At 35.5% G+C, this 6,933-nt stretch overlaps 1 long non-coding RNA gene across 1 annotated transcript; it reads right to left on the bottom strand.

The window, feature by feature from the left end:
* Nucleotides 1-159: 159 nt before the first annotated feature.
* LOC132614174 (uncharacterized) lies at nt 160-2,682 on the bottom strand. Its single transcript, XR_009572200.1, has 2 exons — nt 2,494-2,682; nt 160-1,900 (listed from the first exon to the last, which is right to left on the bottom strand). It is a non-coding gene; the product is annotated as an uncharacterized LOC132614174 (long non-coding RNA).
* Nucleotides 2,683-6,933: the final 4,251 nt, after the last annotated feature.

Genomic DNA, 6,933 nt, shown 5'->3' with positions numbered 1-6,933 from the left:
GCAACCAACGCAAATGGTCTAACTATAATTAGAGTGATCGGTCTGTTTTTGTCATAACGTAATTGCAGTGTAATTCTGAGTGAAACTAGAGATCCTATATGAGGTTAACTGAGTCTAACGATATCCACATTGCAATATAAAACGAATTGGACTAAAAAATCAAGCAAAAAGTCAAATCTGAGCCTGGTGGTCAAAATCATAACTTTATTACATAAGCACATTACCCATACTTGTATGAGTTCAAAATTGTACTCAAAACAAAAAATCCGATATCAAATCCTCAAAATTTCACTCTTTAGACCGAGGGCTAAAATCTCAACGCCCACATTCAAATCCATGAATCTAGGCATGTAAATTAGTGGTATCCTTGCAAAATGATCATTATTGAGTTAGAATCACTTACCCAAAGTTTGTAGGTGAAAAATCCCTCCGATTGAGCTCTAAACTAAAAAATGGTGGAAATGACATGTTGTCTTGAAAAAATTTATTATAATACCTTAATGAGCCTCCTTCGCAATCGAGAAGCTTCTTCCGACGATCGTGGACCAAGCCCGAGTTTTCCCCTACGTGTTCGCGTTGCCTTCTTCTTGTTCGCGAATGACTGATCTACAGATGATGCACTAGATGACAACTGAAAATCTCTGACTCTCAAATTGCTTTAAAATGGTCAGAGACATATCAAACGTACTCGGAATTGGACGAAGCCAATTTGTATAAGTCACAAAAAATGATACGGACCTAACATGTGGTCGAATTACTCTTTTGACCACCAATGAACAAAATGAGGGGTTGAGTTTCTTATATTCCATTCAAAATGCAATTTATGCGGAATGTGTTCTAAACCGGCCCGAGCCACCTCAGAAACTAACCAAAATTTACAAACACGTCCAAAATCATCCTACGAACCTTTTAGAACCTTCATTTACTCATGAATTCAAACTCTCAAATAGTTTGGTCAATTCTTATGAACTTGAGGTTTCGAGTGAAAAAGTAGGCATACCAAATTGCTCCCGAGCCCCACGGGGCTCATGCTACCGATACTTGCAAGTTATAGATCACCCAATGAACCTCGGAAAGTCTCAAATTGGTGAAAGAGTTTCTAAAACTCAAGACGGCCGATTGAATCGTTATATAGATAAATTTTCTGTGTCAAGATCCAATCTCAAGAAAGAAGTTTACAAAAATAAGTAGACTGGTGAATTAACATTACAATTACATTAAATCACTCTTTTTTCATTAAATCTCTCCTTTTCCTTTTATTTTTTATTTTTTATTTTTATTCTTTCTCACTCGTTCCTTTGCAATAACATAGATTGAAACTATTAAGTTCATTGGTTGAGATAAAATTCTAAAGAAAAGTAAGTCATGTGAATGAAATTCTCATTATTATTACATTAGATTGCTCATTTCCCTTCTTTTTTACTTTTTGGATTTTTCCCCTTATTCGGCAATATCCGTAGATTGGAAACGCATTTATATTCAACTACTTGAGACAAAAGACTAAGGAAAGTAAGTTAGGTGAATGAAAATTATCATTTCATTAAATCACTTCTTTTCCTTCATCTTTTTTTTTTTTTTTTTGTGTTTTTTTCTTTCACTCGTTCACCAGCAATAACATATATTGAAACCGCGTTCATGTTCACTACCTTATACAAAAGCCTAAAGAAAAGTAAGTTAGGTGAACGAAATTCTCGTTATTATTACATTAAATCTCTCATTTCCCTTTTTCGTATTTTTTCCCTCATTCGACAATACTCGTAGATTGAAACCGCATTTATAGTCACTGCTTGAGAAAAATTAAAAGAAAGTAAGTCATGTGAATGAGCATTATCGTTACATTCAATCGCTCCTTTCCCTTGAATGAATTTTCATTGCTGTGGAAGCCATATCAACGTCGTAACTGTAGCAATATACTTAAAAGTCATCAAAAAATAAGGAAGGAAAATGCAAAAAGTTAAGATGAAGGCCTATTTATTTCCCATACAAATTCAACAATAGTATTTTCATGTTTTAATGTGTTATGATTTTTCACAAGTGAATGATAATATCCTAATGATTTTCTCGGCGATCTACCATTTTTTTGGACGATATGTAACTTCCAAATATGAAAGGAAAAAAGTATATATATATATATATATATATATATATATATATATATATTTCTTACTCTTGAGACGTGTCACTCCTTGAATGGCACGTGTCATGCAGAAAATGGTATTACGCTATTAAGAGGGATGTAGCTATAAAAAAATGCAAGATAAAATGTGCAAAAGAATATCTATAAAAAATGTGCGTAAAAGGAAATCTTTTGTTCAAGTTAATAGGGTAAAGCATATAATAAGCAATTTATTTTACGAGGGACAAGGAAGAGAGTTATAAAATTTACAAAGATTGCAAGCGCCAATAAAGATAGAATGCAATTATAAGAAAATGACAAGTTAAAATCTAATAAATAAAAAAGTATAACAGAAGAATTTACAATTAGAGTTTTACCATGATTAGAATGAGGGACAACTTGACATCATCCTTGCTCTATATTTCATGAGAAAGACTTCTCTAGAGTTGATATTTAACATATTTGATATGCTATGAACAAGGACTTCCCGTGATTGATGAAGCCTTTCAAAAATAAAGTTTTTCATGGAATGTTTCCTTATAGATAAAACTAGATAAGAAAAACATAGAAAGTCTGAGAAGTTATGAATTTTCATGTGTTAAGCTTTGTGATTGTATTTATAGCAATTTTGAAGCACATAATCCATGAAAAGATTATAATCAACTATTGTATTTAATTTATAACTGCCGTGGATTATAAAGTTAATGAGAAGATTGTATTGATATGATTGCATTTATTTACAACTGCTGGGAAGTATAAAATCTATGAGAAGATTGTATAAATATTATATTTATTTATAAGTAGAATATATCGTTAGCCCCTTAAACTTGCCAGTAAATCTATTTAGACACTCGAACTACGATTTGTTTCAACTGAGCACCTGAACATATGATGAAATGTTTCTATTAGACACTTCTGGGTCAAAATTTTTGAAAAATCTTTTATGTGTGTTCTCAAGCGTCCATTACGTATTTAAGTTAACCACGTAAAATATATCACCTCCTTTAATTATACGCATTAACCTCAATAAGCTGAAAACCTCATGCATGGTTCAGTTCATGCTGATGTGTAAATAAGAAGATACATATTTTATGTGATTAACTTATCAACGTAACAGAGAACATGCACAAAAACTTATTCAAAATATGAGCATAAAGTGTCTAATAGGAGCACTTTATCATGTATTCATGGTACTCAATTGGATTGAGTCATAGTTTAAATGTATAAATGAAATTTACTAACAAGTTTAAGGGGTTGTCGATGTATTCTGTCTATTTGTTATATATCCTCTTGTCACGACCCAAAATTGTAACACTCCATCGATCCGGGTTAGGTGTGAATATGTTAAATGAGTATTAATGTGATATTTTAGCCATGTGAAGTCCCATCAGGATGAGTTTGGGTGTAAATAGTTGTTTTAAAATAAAAAAGAGTGAGGTGCATAAGATTCGGTAAAACCGACTAAGTTTATGATAGGTCTTCCTTCCAGCCTGTTTGCGTGAAGATCCATTGGGAATTTGAGAAAACATAAACCAAGAAAGTGTTAAGCCTTTGAAATATCTTTCCAACCATATATTGACCAGCTCAATCGGAGCTCTTTGCTAGGAGTTATGCCCATTTTAATGAACATCATCAGTTCAGTGAAAATTAAGGTGTGCGCGTCTCGGGCCGCGATGCGCCATGCAAAATTTCTAGAACTTTGAAAAATATGTAGGCTGAGATTTTTTTTTTCGCTTGGTACAATTTTTTTCGAATTTTATATATCTCCAACTCCGAAAAACTTTTCTCACGACATTCTAACTTTTGGAGAGAAAACACCCTAGGGCTTCCCCAAAACATCCAAGGTGAGTTCCTACTCAAACCCCATTGATTATTATAATTTCAATCTAACAGAGATTAACACTAGAATCCTCATCTATTCCACAGATTGTGAGAATTCGATTCAAGAACGGTTGAAGAAGAGAATCGTTGGGAATTCATCGTAAGGTAAGTTTCTGCGATTCTAGTATAGTTATGGGGATCTTTTGGGGTTTATATATCATCTATGTATCGTTAGAAACCATGGGTGAGTCGTATGCAAGCAAGAACACAAATTTGGCTTAAAAACCCTAGTTTTCGAAAAGGGTGGAAATTTTAGAGAAAAGTGTAAAGTTATAATCTTTATCATTTAAATCAATAGTAGAGTGATTGTTGAACCTTGGAAATTCCGTTTGGGGGTGGTTTAGCGGGAGTTTGAGGTATGTAAGGCTAACTCTCTACGTGTGTGAATGTTGTTGATCTTCCCCACGCACGTTTTTTCACTATTACTACGAATTGCATAAGAAATATAGTTATGCCCTAGTTTAATGAAAAGCTTCAGAACTTTAGTTTTATGAAAAGTTTCGCAACTTCTATTCTTTAAACAATATAGTTTCGTAATTCGTTCATGATTGCCATTCCGAACATCGTGAACTCAGTACATAATCAGTGTGGGATCATGTTTGATATACCGTGAGTCTCAGTCATGAAAACCCAGAATTCTTATGAAAAGCTAACACTCTAAATTCTATAAACAGTCCATGATTCCATGTCTCATGATAGTAATGCTCGGAATCCATGTTAGAACTATAACATGACAAACCTATGAATTCACATACTCATGTCATAAATTACAGAATGATGAATGCATATACTTGGGCCCGAGGCCACATGTTAAATAGGCCTGATGCCACATGTTATCACGGCCTGAGGCCACATGTTATCAGGGCCTGAGGCCACATGTTATATGGGCCCGAGGCCACATGTTATATGGGCCCGAGGCCACATATTATATGGGCCTAAGGCCACATGTTATATACTATTGCATGGGCCCGAGGCCACAGTTTATGAACTCAGATAAACAGGTGAATTTCCTTATGTTCAGTTCTCCTTATGTTTTAGTTTCGGTTTAGTCTTCAGTTTTCAAATATATCTTATGTTTATGTTTGGCCTCCCCATTCCTCCGAGCACCCAACATCTATTTATTCTTTCAATTGGTTTTACATACAAGTACAATTGAAATGTACTTGCGTCCTTTTTTGCCGGGGACCTGCATTTCACAATGCAGGTATAGATATATATGGCTACAGGACTTCTCGCTAGGATTCACTTCGTTTCAGTTAGTGAGCCCCGCTTCCTTAGGGATATCATCGTCTACTTCATGGCAGGTCATGTTAGACCGTTAAGGTATGCTGGTGCCGTGTCCCAGGGTGGTTCAAAGTTGGTGAAGCAGAGTTGTTAGGGCCAAAGGTTTATCAGGCTATGGAAAAAGTCAAGTTGATCCACGAGCATTTGAAAATGGCTCAGAGTCTCCAAAAGTCCTATACGGACATGCGGCGCAAAGATTTAGAGTTTCAGGTTGATGATTGGGTTTTCCTAAAATTCTCACCTATGAAAGGTGTTATGAGATTTGGAAAGAAAGGGAAACTTAGTCCCAAAGTGGCCTATGAGCTTGAGTTACCGCAAGATTTGATTTTGCTGCACCCAGTGCATGTATCCATGTTGACGAAGTGTGTGGAGACCCGTCGTTGGTTGTTCCTACTGAGACTATAACGGTGAGGGATTGTCTAGCCTATGAAGAGGTCCTTGTGGCTATTCTTGATCGTCAGGTTCGCAAGTTGAGGACTAAGGAAGTTGCCTCAGTAAAAGTGTAATGGAGAGTCAGAAGGTTGAAAAGGCTACATGGGAAGATGAAGAGGACATGAAATCTAGATATCCGCACTTATTAAAGGAGCAAGCAAAAAGTATCTAAGGTGAATACCTTTCGTATCCATGTCATGTCCACTATATATTCATGTCTCATGTTTCACGTTCATGTATTCATTACTCATGTCCCAGTATTCATCTTTCCATGAAATCATGTCATTTCAGTCCCTATGTTCATGTCAAGTTTCCTCACATTCATGTACTCCAGCCACGTTCGTAACCATGACCCATAATTAGACGATGAATAATCTGAAGGGGGAGATATTGTAACACTTCATGCCTTCGGGCTAAGTCTTGACTTGTGATTTGAATTGTACGATGGAGACGATGTAACACGCTGGAGTGATATGGGCCGCATAAGGTGGTACGCAACGCAGATCGAGATATGCACCACATATCTTGAGTCAAATCCCCGTTCTAAATTTCCCAGCTCACTGTTTATATATGCGTTTGCATATGCGTTCGCATAACACATTATGCGTCGCATATCATGATATGTAACACACTTCAAAAATAATTTATCATTCATGAAAGTTGATATGCTTACCATCTGAGCAGCATAATGCGATATGCGCTGCAGACGACCACACAGATCGTTTTTCGGCTTTCTTTGTCACGTTTTTCAATAATTTTATTCAATTTTTTAGTTCTCCAAGCCTTAGGACGACTTTTATCTCTTCTCCTCGTCCTCCTACATCAAGGTAAGCCTACTTCAAGTGTTCCTAAGTGAATTCTAACCTATACACATGGATTCTAAGTAGAAACCCCTTGTTTCTAACCTAGGGTTCTCAAGAAATCTCTACGTGTGGGAATATTAATGATTCTCTTATTTCTAACCTAGGGTTCTCAAGAAATCCCTTTAAGGCTAAATCTCTATGTGTGGGAATATTAATGATTCTCTCCATGCCACGTTCTTTTACGACTAATATAAATTGCCTCAGAAATAGAGTTAAGCCTTAGTTTCATGGAAAGCTTCAGAACTTCTATTCATAAAATGATATAGTTTCGTAATTCATTCATGACTGTTATTCTGAATGTCTTGAACTCAGTAATCAATATAGACTAATGTTATTATATCTAATGGGTCTCAGTCA

The sequence above is a fragment of the Lycium barbarum genome, chromosome 10 (genome assembly GCF_019175385.1).
Source record: "Lycium barbarum isolate Lr01 chromosome 10, ASM1917538v2, whole genome shotgun sequence".
NCBI lineage: Eukaryota > Viridiplantae > Streptophyta > Magnoliopsida > Solanales > Solanaceae > Lycium > Lycium barbarum.
This window is presented reverse-complemented; position numbering and strand designations above follow the sequence as displayed.